General features: G+C 48.8%; 2 protein-coding genes across 3 annotated transcripts in view; one reads left to right on the top strand and one right to left on the bottom strand.

Annotated features, from left to right (window-relative positions):
* Positions 1-10788, bottom strand: part of LCK (LCK proto-oncogene, Src family tyrosine kinase) — a 22976-nt gene extending 12188 nt beyond the window's left edge. Inside the window, exon 1 of the mRNA XM_006734163.2 lies at positions 10666-10788. The gene's annotated coding sequence lies outside the window, so the exon portion shown is untranslated. The remainder of the gene's footprint in view (positions 1-10665) is intronic.
* LOC102728317 (myotubularin-related protein 9-like) overlaps positions 1-11790 on the top strand; it is a 39398-nt gene that overhangs the window by 16086 nt on the left and 11522 nt on the right. Inside the window, exon 3 of one of the 2 annotated variants that reach the window (XM_081817971.1) lies at positions 7536-7654. The exons of the other annotated variant lie outside the window; for it this stretch is intronic. The gene's annotated coding sequence lies outside the window, so the exon portion shown is untranslated. The remainder of the gene's footprint in view (positions 1-7535; positions 7655-11790) is intronic. 2 annotated transcript variants of the gene reach the window in all.

The following is an 11790-nucleotide window of genomic DNA, read 5'->3' as shown; positions in this document are numbered from 1 at the left end:
TCGCCCCCCCCCCCCCGGCTTGTGCTCTCTCTCCCTCTCTCTCTCTGACAAATTATTTTTTAAAGATTTTATTATTGGGGCGCCTGGGTGGCTCAGTCGTTAAGCGTCTGCCTTAAATGATAAAATTTTATTATTTATTTATTTGACAGAGAGAGACACACAGAGAGAGGGAACACAAGCAGGGGGAGGGGGAGAGGGAGAAGCAGGCTTCCCGCTCAGCAGGGAGCCCAATGTGGGGCTGGAGCCTGATGTGGGGCTCGATCCCAGGACCCTGGGACCATAACCTGAGCAGAAGGCAGACGCCTAACGACTGAGGCACCTAGGTGCCCCTCTGACAAATAAATTAAAAAATAAATAAAATAAGATCCTTTTTAAAAACAATATCTTATTTACTTACTTATTTGAGAGGGGGAGAGAGAGAGAATGAGCGGGGGAGGAGCAGAGGGAGGGGGACAAGTGGACTCCACGCTCAGGGTGGAGCCCTACGTGGGGCTTGATCCCAGGACCCTGAGATCAGGACCTGAGCCAAAATCAAGAGTCAGACACTTAACTGCCTGAGCCATCCAGGCGCCCCTGCAAATGGCTTTTTTGACACCTAATTCTATTATGGCTAGAAACTAATGAGCAGCAAAAGCCTCCAGAGAGGCACTGATAACCATCTGGAAGCAGCCTAAAATGAGCTGAGCTATCGAGTGAGGCTGTGAGCATCCTGTTTTTGTGACACTCAAAGGGACCTTGGAAGATCACAGGTTGGTTGTACTGTAGAGAGAACGCCAACATTAGATGGAGTTGGACTTAGATCTGTAAGGTCCCTTCCAGGCTGACATTCTCAGAGGCTTCAGAAAAGAGTAAGAGAGAGATGAGAAAAGCTTGAGGTTGAGGTAAGTGAAGGAGTTTGGATTCAGCAGTGAGGAGAGGCCAGTGAAGGGTCAGGAGTCTAGACTGCAAACCACAGGGCTGGAAGCTGGTACCTGGACATGCGGGGAGGGGAGAAGGGGAAAAGAGCCCCAAGGCCTCGGGCCAGGGTCCAGGACAGCATGCAGACAAGACCTATGTCCTGGACTAAATCTGGGCCTCCCAGAGAGGACCTAACATTCCTAAAGATTGGGGCCAGGAATGAGGAAAACGTCAAGCTGTGTCTTGATTAAGCCAAAAGGAACTCTAACTCCTCTGGGAATCTGACCCCTAGTGTTTCCTCCATGGCTTGCTGTGTGGTCCTGGAGCTCTCGGGCTGCAGGGATCAGATCCTGCCCTCTATAAAAGTGTGAACTATGGAGTGTAGGGCCCGGCAGCAAGCGTGAGACCGTAGGATCTGGCAATGCCAGAGATGATTTTGGTGAGTGGCTCCCAGCTACTGGGAGCTCCATGCTCTTGGGAGGCCCCAGGATAATGTGGGAGGCCTGCAGGTTATTTCAGTATTTTTCTTTTTTTTTTAAAGATTTTATTTATTTGACAGAGAAAGACACAGCGAGAGAGGGAACACAAACGGGGAGTGGGAGAGGGAGAAGCAGACTCCCTGCCGAGCAGGGAGCCCGATGCGGGACTCGATCCAGGGACTCCAGGATCATGACCTGAGCCGAAGGCAGTCGCTTAACCAGCTGAGCCACCCAGGCGCCCAGGTTATTTCAGTATTTTAAAAAAACCTAAAGGGAGGGGCGCCTGGCTGGCTCAGTCGGTCAAGCGGCTGCCTTCGGCCCAGGTCATGATCTCAGGGTCCTGGGATTGAGCCCCACGTCGGGCTCCCTGCTGAGCAGGGAGCCTGCTTCTCCCTCTCCCTCTACCTGCCGCTCCCCCCTGCTTGTACTCTCTCTCTCTCTAATAAAAAAATAAAAAATCTTTAAAAAACCTAAAGGGAAATTGTACTATAATTTGTTTCTTAGCTTGACGAATTATTTTACTCTTTCTTCAGTGCATACTGATTGTCTCTGGTTAAAATTTGAATTAGAGAACATGAAAGTGAGTACTTAAACAAAGTAGTTTAGTAGGCAAAAACTTCAAAATCACAAGATCCCTGACCCAGGAGGGTGGGGAGTACAACAGGGGAAGGGGTCAAGGAGTCTGGGAGGGAAGAGTTTAGAAGCACTGGTGTACTTTACCAGCCTTGTTTTAAAGATGGAGAAGCTGGGGGATCAGAGAAGTTACATAATTTCCCCAAGAGCATGTGAGGACTCTAGGCAGAGGCGAAACTCAAATCAGGTCCCTACTCCTTAATCAAGGTATCCCCTTCTACTCTTCACTCCCTGGAAAGACCAAAGGGGGTGGAGGATCCTGAGAGGTCATGGAGGAAACAGGGCAGGGAGGCAGGTCTGACAGGGTGGGGAGCCACTCTTCATCAAAAATTTCATCATGGGGCACCTGGGTGGCTCAGTCGGTTAAATGTCTGCCTTTGGCTCAGGTCATGATCTCAGGGTTCCGGAATTGAGTGCCGTATTGGGCTCTCTGCTCAGCGGCAGGTCTGCTTCTTCCTCTCCCTCTGTGATCTCTCTCGCTCTCTCTCAAATAAATAAATAAAATCTTTAAAAAAAAAATTTGATCATTGTGCTGTTAACAAAGGCCTTTTTCTCCCAGGCAATTCTCTTTCCACCTAGAATGCATGCTTCTGAACGTACATTTACCTGACAGGTGAATGCAGGTCTGTGTATATGAAGGCATATGATTCAGTGAGCATTGTGCTTTTGTGTGCATGCCCGTGGGCTTGTCTGAGGCTATGTGTGCAGATGGATGTATCACAGAATGGGGGGATGTATAGTTTGCGCTTGTCCCTATGTAATTGTGAGGTCATATACGGATACATCTATTTATACAAAATGTGGGTCTCATCCTTCTCGTCTTAGTTTGACAAAAATTACTGGGTAGCCAAAACGATCTAACCAGGTTAATAAATGAGGTCAGTAAAAAGAAAATCAAAATTAAATCTTAATATAAATGTCTCATTGTCAGGAGTACCTGGGTGGCTCAGTCGGTTTAGCGACTGACTCATTTGACTTAGGTCATGATCTTGGGGTCCTAGGATCAAGCTCCCTGCTCAGCAGGGAGTCTGCTTTTCCCTTTTCCTCTGCTCCTCTTCCCTGCTCATTCTCTCTTTCTCTCTTTCAAATAGATAAATCAAATCTTTAAAAATAATAAACAAATGTCTCATTGTTTGAAAGAAAGAAAAAGAAGAAGAAAAAACAGATCCAGAGAATCCCCAGGGTTCTCAGAACCAGCAATGAGGGCAGATTCTGAGGTGAATGACAAAGGACATTCTCTTCTCCCAACTCAGGAATTCAAGGTCAATAGCAGGGATTTTATAGATCTAGACTTCCTCTGACCAGGGTCTGTAATGTTCTCAGTGAAATTCAAAGCTGCCCATGGTCCACAGAGCACCCTGTGTCAATTATAAAGAGCCACCCCTCCCTGGGGTTTCAAACTTGGAGAGTAGAGTGAGGGCTAGACCTCAGTCCCCACCCCTTCGTGCCTCTCAGCATAGTGCCCAATACACACAGCGGCCCTGCTCATTTGGTAGAACTGATAAAAAATCCCAGGCTACGTGCAGCTCTTGGCCTGGATCATCTGAACCCAGACCTGTTTAGGGTTCATATCACCATAAGTTCCGATTCTTGCCAATTCGTTCACCTTTATCAACTCCATAGACGTTATCTCAGCTGGCTGGGCCTAGGACGTGTTGTGTCTCCTTAAAAAAAAAAAAAAAGGCAACCCTTTTCCTCCCTTAAACTGTAAAGCTATTCATTTATCGAACATTCTGTCCATAATGTGTGCCAGCTTCTTGCCCGGGTTTCTTAGCCAAGAACAGGTAGGCTATCGCGTGGCAGACCATCATGGTGCCCTGGGCGACTTCGTAGCAAAATCGGTCGGGAATCATCTAAAACATTTTCTTGGCCTTTTACTTTGGCCGAGATTTGGTTGTTAGCAACGTTGTATATGTTCAATGAAGAGCCTTGGGTTTGGAGGTGACCCACACAGATCCCTCATCGTGGTACTCAAGAATCAGGGTTGGTAGGCATGGCAAATGATTTCTAATGGGTAAAAGAGGGATGTGTCCTGAGTTCCCTCCTTTTTCATGTGTTCCTTTGTGATATAACAATTCCTTTTTTTTTTTTAACCATAGAGAACAAAAAGGTAAGCTTTCTCTTCAATGCAAACAAGATGGATTTATTCTCACAAATCTGAGTGGCTTGACCATAAAACTGATTGTTAGTTAATTATTGCCAGAAAAATGGGCTACAGAGCAATGATGCTAAAGCTGGTATTTTTGGTAGAGGCCCTCCAACTAGTAACTTGTATGTACTGCTGATCCCTTTTAGTGAGTCTGCCCCCTGTGGACTTCTGTGAGCATTTTGTGACATGGGGGTTTTATCATGATGGACGGAGCCTTACTTACAACTTGGCAAGCCATGATGCTTTATTTAAGTTTCTGGGAGTCTGCAGGTCATGGAGTCTCAGCTCACCATATCCATGTCTGAGTGACACAAGGTCAATCCCAAGACCTCCCAGGCACTCACTGGCAGAGGGCCTCAGAGCAGTTTACTAAACCTCTCTGGGGGACACCTGGGTGGCTCAGTCGGTTGAGCGTCTGCCTTCGGCTCAGGTCATGATCCCAGGGTCCTGGGATTGAGCCCCACATCGGGCTCCCTGCTCAGTGGGGAACCTGCTTCTCCCTCTGCCTCTACTGCTCCCCTTGTTGTGCTCCCTCCCGTCAAATAAATAAATAAAATCTTTTAAAAAATTATAAGAAAAAATAAAAATAAACCTCTCTGAGCCTCTCTCCATTCCTTCATCTGCAAAATGGGAATTAAAGTCGGACCTGCAGGGGCACCTGGGTGACTCAGTCGGTTAAGCATCTGCCTTTGGCTCGGGTCATGATCCCAGGGTCCTGGCATCGAGCCCTGCATCAGGCTCTCTGCTCAGCAGGGAGTCTGCTTCTCCCTCTGCCTGTCGCTCTCCCTGCTTGTGCGCTCTCTCTTGCTCTCTCTGTCTCTTTGACAAATAAGTAAATAAAATCTTAGGAAAAAAAATAAAGTGGGACCTGCAGGTAGAGCTGCTGTAGGCATTACCTGTGAGATACAGATGGTCCCATAAAGTGCTTATCATGTGCTCGATACATGCTAAGAACTAAATAAATGAGAACACCGTTGACCCTTGAACAACATGGGTTTGTGCCGCATGGCTCTGCTTATTCATGGATATTTTACAGTAGAATACTATAAATGTATTTTCTCTTCCTCATGATTTTCTTTTTCTTTTTTTTGTTTTTTTATTTTCTTTTTCTTTTTTTTAAGATTTTAATTATTTGAGAGAGAGAGAGAGAGAGAGAGAAACAGCATGAGAAAGGAGAGGGTCAGAGGGAGAAGAAGGCTCCCCGCCGAGCTGGGAGCCCAATGTGGGACTCAATCCCAGGACTCTGGGATCGTGACCCGAGCCGAAGACAGTCGCTTAACCAACTGAGCCACCCAGGCGCCCCTCTTTCTTTTTTTGTTTAAAGATTTTCTTTTTAAGTCATCTCTACAACCAACATGGGGCTCGAACCTACAACCCCGAGATCAAGAGGCACGTGCTCTACCGACGGAGCCAGGGGCTCCGTCTTCCTTATGATGTTTTTTAATTTAAAAAATTTTTTTAAAGATTTTATTTATTCATTTTAAGAGAGCAAGAGAGAGAGAGAACAAGCCAGGAGGAGGAGCAGAGGGAGAAGGAGAAGAAGACTCCCCACTGAGCAGAGAGCCCAATGCGGAGCTAGATCCCAGGACCCCGAGATCCTGAGACCATAACCTGAGCTGAAGGCAGACGCTTAACCGTCTGAGCCACCCAGGCGCCCCTTCCTTATGATTTTCCTAATAACATTTTCTTTTCTCTAGCTTATTTTTAAAGATTTTTTTTAAAGATTTTATTTATTTGACAGAAAAAGAGACAGCGAGAGAGGGAACACAAGCAGGGAGAGTGGGAGAGGGAGAAGCAGGCCTCCCGTGGAGCAGGGAGCCCGATGCAGGGCTCGATCCCAGGACCCTGGGATCATGACCTGAGCCCCCAAGACAGACGCTTAACGACTGAGCCACCCAGGCGCCCCTTCCTTATTATTTTCTTGATAACATTTTCTTTTCTCTAGCTTATTTTAAGAATACAGTACATAAGACATGTAACATACAAAATATGTGTTAACCAACTATTTATGTTATCAGTAAGGCTCTGGTCAACAGTACGCTATTAGTAAAGTTTTTTGGGAAATCAGAGTTATATGTGGATTTTCGACTACGTGCGGTCAGAGCACAAACCCACTGTTGTTTAAAGGTCAACTCTAATTGCTATTTGAGGCTAGCAGGTGCATTTCACTGCATCAGCCTTAAACATTTTCCAGTCTAAACGCTAACATTAGCCGTTATCAATCATTTTCACTCTCCTTTGTGATTCTGGGCACTTCCACAGACCACCTTTTCACCTTTAATATATTTACCTAAAATGGAAACTTTGCTACCATACATAAATGGAAAACCAGTATCACCAGCCATAGATAGAAATCAGTATCCATTAAAAGAAACACATAGTATCATATGTAAATTCACATTCATTACCCCCTAAAATCACTCCACGCTAGAGAGGCACAAGCCTTATTTCGGAACATGCTGCAATGTGAGACAGAGCTTTGGGCTTAGACCTCTGTTGGTAAGTTAGAGGAGACGCCATTTTCCTAACTGGCCAGCCTACTGACAAAAATTTAACGGGCACCTCTATGTGCCAGGCTCTGATCTAGTGCTGGGGACACAGAGGTGAGCAGATAGAGAGGTTCCTGTCCATTGGGTCCTGCCCTCTCTGGCAGGACACTCCATGTCACAGGAGGCCATAGGCCTGTCTTCAGCTCAGTGACTGGTAATGTCTGTGACTCAACACCAAAACACCGGCAACACAAAACAGCCGTACTGGTCAGGGAGGAGCTTTGCAAAATCACTGCTGCCACCCATTTACCAAGTTGACGTTTAGCTAAAATCACTAAAAATGAGGTCGATCTCCACGTACTGACATGGGAAGACATCCCGGATATAACAGGGCAAGCAACAAAACAAAACAAAACAAAACATGGCAAGGAAGTTACAGAACAGAATGTAGCATAGAAACCTGTTTGCATTTAAATGTGTATATTTAGGGATTCTTTTCAGCCAGGTTCTGTGCTAAGCCTTTATTTGCATGTTTTCATGTAATTCTCACAATAATCCTATGACGTAAAGGCTATTATTATCCCCATTTTACACATGCAAAAACTGAGGCACAAACAGGATGAAGCGATTTGTCTAAGGCCTCATAACAAACAAATAAGTGGTGGAGCGGCGAGTTGACACTTGGTCTATCTGCCTCCAGAGATGGGGCTCTTAACCACTATACTTGGCTGCAGCCGTCCCTAGGAAAATCTGGAAAGATGCACACCAAATTGTTCACAGTGAACACATCCCAGCAGTGAGACCAGAGGGGGTTGTGTTTCTTATATTTCTTTTGATGCCTCTGTATTGTTTGGATTTTTAACGACAGGCCATGTGCTAATTTTGTAGTTGAGAAACAAAAAACAACAAACCACCACCAACGCAGAAACTCTGCCAAGAGACACGATCATTTGAGGAGGATTCACTGCAGAACCTACCCTTCCATTCCTCTCCTTGTCTCAGGAAAGGTAGGCATGGAATGAATGGGGCATCCAGGAAAAAAGGCTTCTGTGACCAAAGAAGTTTGGGAAATGCTGAGTTAGACAGAATTGACCAGGCCCCGTCTCCCAGGGAGTTTTCAGAGTGCTAACAAGCTGACATTGACCAGGAAGTTAATATGGGCCAGTCTGGAGCTGAGGCCATGTTGGTTTGGCCCCAGAACCATTCTCTCGCTGGGTGCCTCATGGAACTGGCGTTCTTTAGAACAAGCATTGGAAATGCAGCACCAGCTATTTTATTTATTTATTTATTTTTTAAAGATTTTATTTATTTACCTGAGACAGAGAGAATGAGAGACAGAGAGCATGAGAGGGAGGAGGGTCAGAGGGAGAAGCAGACTCCCTGCCGAGCAGGGAGCCCGATGCGGGACTCGATCCCAGGACTCCAGGATCATGACCTGAGCCGAGGGCAGTCGCTTAACCAACTGAGCCACCCAGGTGCCCAGCACCAGCTATTTTAAAGCCAACGCCAAAGTTTGTTGTTGGAGGCCACGTCCCTGGATGGTATCTTGGTCCTGCCTACCCCCATCCCACCCCCACACCCAGCTCCCTGAACTGAGCTTGACCTTGAGGTCATCAGCCTGTGGGGGTGTGTACAGATTTGTAAGATCCAGTGTGTGTTGTATGTGTAGAACCTGCCTCTGCTTCTGCCCATATCTGCACGTGGACATTTTCTGATGATATGTCTGGTGTTTGGGATAAGATGTGTGTGTGTGTGTGTGAAGTTGTGTGTGTGGGACTCTCCTCTAAGGCAGACCCTGTGGCTCAGTCTAGAATTCTCACACCTACTATATACAGGAAACAAGCTCATTTGCAAAGCCACACCACAAGTGTGATGGAATGAGCGGTCCGCCGGCCGGCCAAGGTGCTGAGGGTGGTCCGCCGGCTGGCCAAGGTGCTGAGTAGGTGTAATTCTGGGTGTGAAAAGCCTTCCCTTTGGTGCCCCATTTACAGGAGGAAGGGCTGCCTAACCTCTGATAAGCACCTACCATGTGTTGGGTATAACCCTTGGCACATTACCAAGTCCCCACACGCATTCTGCAAGGGAGACATTTATTATTGCCTCTACAGAGTTTGGAGTCTGGAGACGTGAAGTCAATACTGTTCAAGGAAATGGCAGAAGTGGTATTGTACCTGGGTCAGCCTGACCCTGAAAGCCGTGTTCTTTGCACTACATCATACCCATTAACTCTCTGGCGTTTGGTCTTGTTATGCCCTCATGGTACCCAAGAAACAGAAACCAGGGATAGTGACCTGGGCTCATGTCGTAAGTGCTTTCCAAAATGGGCCTTTGTCCTTCCCAGAACTGTGCTGACTCTTCCAGGGAGCCTTCCAGATCACCTGAGGGAAGTCTTCTGTTCTCTGAGAACCTCACCTCATTCTCTTGCCCTATCACTTGGCCCTTTACCCTTTGAGGAGAACCTCCATCCCTGAGCCATGAGGTCAATGGACCCTGAGTCATCTATCAGCACATGCTGGATGAGAGGGGTGCAGGTTCAGCATGCAGATGAGCCCCCCTGAAGCACAGGGAGAGCCAGGGTGTTCTCCGGCCCCCACAAAAGGCTGCAGGCCTTGGACTTGGAGACAAGAGAAAGGCTGGGACATGCTGACTAGGTGGAAATTGTGTGTCAAGAAAAACTCCAATGGCAGAGGGTAGGGCAAGGGAAACCTGGAAAGTGTGGTTCACATGGGGATGCCCCCCATAAACTGAAGGCTCAGAAGAAAATGAGGGGGTGAGCAGATAGCTGACTATGCCTTCCTGGGCCTCTACCTTCCTGGGGTTTGAAGCAGCAATCAGGAAGACCAGTTAGTCCTACACACACATTGGAGGGGTGGGTATGGAAGCCAGAAGAACCAAGTGGAGGGGGCAACCTGTGACACTTGGCAGGGGCAGGAATGGCAACTTTCCAGATGGAAGTGCAGACGTTCCTAGCCCAGGGCCAACTGGACCCCTGTCTCTGTTAAAAATAGCCCTTCCTCTGCCCTTCCCTTTCCATTCTCTGTCCTTCAACCACCCTCTGGTGGTTCAACAGCCTCTGGTCAGATACTTCCGCCCTGGAGGCCCCAACCCAGATGATAAACATGCCCTCACATATCCATCCGCTTCCAACAGAAGACACTTCCACCCCTCCAGTACTGCTGGTCACCGAGGCTAAAATCACTTCTCAGGTGTCCATCCGGATGTTCTGGGTGATTCCTCTCTCTCTCTCTCAATCTCTCTGTCTCTCACTCAGAAGATTCTTGTCACCGGCGTCTGCCCCAGCAATCAGTAGGATTCCTGGGTCCCGGGACTCAAGCCTGACCATCACCCTGCCCCATGGATGGGGGGCAGTCCTAGCCTAGGCCATCACCTTCTCCCAGGGCCTGGCTCTACCTCTGCCTTGCTGAGTGACTGTGGGGAGGGAGGGCTTGGCCTCTCTGGGCCTCAGGAAGTTCATCCATCATGGGATCGGGGACTGGACTTGGTGATTTTTTTTCTTAAAGATTTTATTTATTTATTTATTTGAGAGAGAGCGAGAGCATGAGTGGGGTTAGGAGGGAGGGCAGAAGCAGAGGGAGAGGGAGAAGCAGACTCCCTGCTGATCAGGGAACCCGATGCAGGACTCGATCCCAGGACCCTGAGATCATGACCCGAGCTGAAGGCAGACGCTTAACTGACTGAGCCACGCAGGCGCCCCTGGACTTGGGGATTTCTGAAGGCCTTCTTAATACCTGACAGTCCATGTGCCAGATTTCCAAGAAAAGGCTCCCAGCGAGGTAGGGACCGGTGGCAGACGGTGTGGCAGGGGCAAGAACCAACGGCTACTCGGGTAAGGCTACTCCTTACCAGCTGCCACCCACCTGACCTCCAGCAAGATTTTTCTCTCCCCCAGCCTGTAGGGCTGCTGAATACCCAGGGGCCCAGCCCCATGCCCAGATGTAGCCCCCACTGTCGGGCCTCCCACCGCAGTCCCTAGACCCCTGTTCCCAGTACTCCTTACCTGCCCAGCCCAGGAGCCCCCTGGTCCCATTCACATGGTCCTCCTGGCCTAGCCTGGCTGCTCACACACAGTTTCGGCTCCCTTCGCTGAAGTAGCCACCTCCTGTCTCAGCGCGCCCACGTCCCACCCTGACTTCCTGCCTCCTCCCGAGGGCTCCGCAGCCAACCGGGCCCCAGCAGCCCAACCACAAGCCTCCAGCACCCCAAGCTTCCTGCTGCCATAGCCCCCCACTCCTCAGCCCCTGGGGGTCCTAGATCTCTCCTGAGGGGGGCACTTGGAGCTGAAGAGAGAATCTTTAATGGAACCTCCCCTCCTGCCCCCCAGGGTGCACCTGGACGAGAGATTCAAGGGCAGCCTTTATACCCCAGTGAGCAAGGGGCAAGCAGACATACACTCAGCTTTTGGTGAAGGACAAGTGGCACCGCTGTCACGGTCTGAAAGCTGAGTGACCCTTTCGTTACAGTCTAGAGAAGGCAAAGATAACCCCACTTCAGAGGCAGGGGAGAGAACCCTCTCCCCGCTAAATAGTTGGGGAGCCGAACACCGTATGTTACAGTCAGATGTCAGGCTAACATGGCGGCCTAACGACAGTCATGTCATCTCAGGGCAAGGGACGGTAACTTTATTAGAGTCAGAGGGGAGCTAACACCCTCCTTAGAGACAGAATGCTGGACAGCAAGCTGTTTAAGGAAGCAGGCAGGACAACCTCTTTTTTTTTTTTTTTTAAGATTTTATTTATTTATTTGAGAGAGAGAGAATGAGAGAGAGCAAGCACATGAGAGGGGGGAGGGTCAGAGGGAGAAGCAGGTTCCTTGCCGAGCAGGGAGCCCGATGCGGGACTCGATCCAGGGACTCCAGGATCATGACCTGAGCCGAAGGCAGTCGCTTAACCAACTGAGCCACCCAGGCGCCCTAGGCAGGACAACCTCTTTGAACCCCGTTCAAGAGACCAGGTTACAGCCCGTGCTGTGGGCAGAGGACAGGATCACACCCACTAATTAGGGCGAGACTTCTAATTCAGGGAGAGGCAAGCCACAGCCCCTGCGAGAAATGTAGGGCCTGCCACCATCTTCTGCAACAGGTGAGAGACAAGACAAACACTCCTGCCCGGCTCCCAGGTGCAGG

Source organism: Leptonychotes weddellii, chromosome 4, assembly GCF_054177405.1.
Source record: "Leptonychotes weddellii isolate Sample4059 chromosome 4, ASM5417740v2, whole genome shotgun sequence".
In the NCBI taxonomy this organism is placed as follows: Eukaryota; Metazoa; Chordata; class Mammalia; order Carnivora; family Phocidae; genus Leptonychotes; species Leptonychotes weddellii.
The sequence above is the reverse complement of the archived record's forward strand: the minus strand, read 5'-3'. Positions and strand labels throughout refer to the sequence as shown.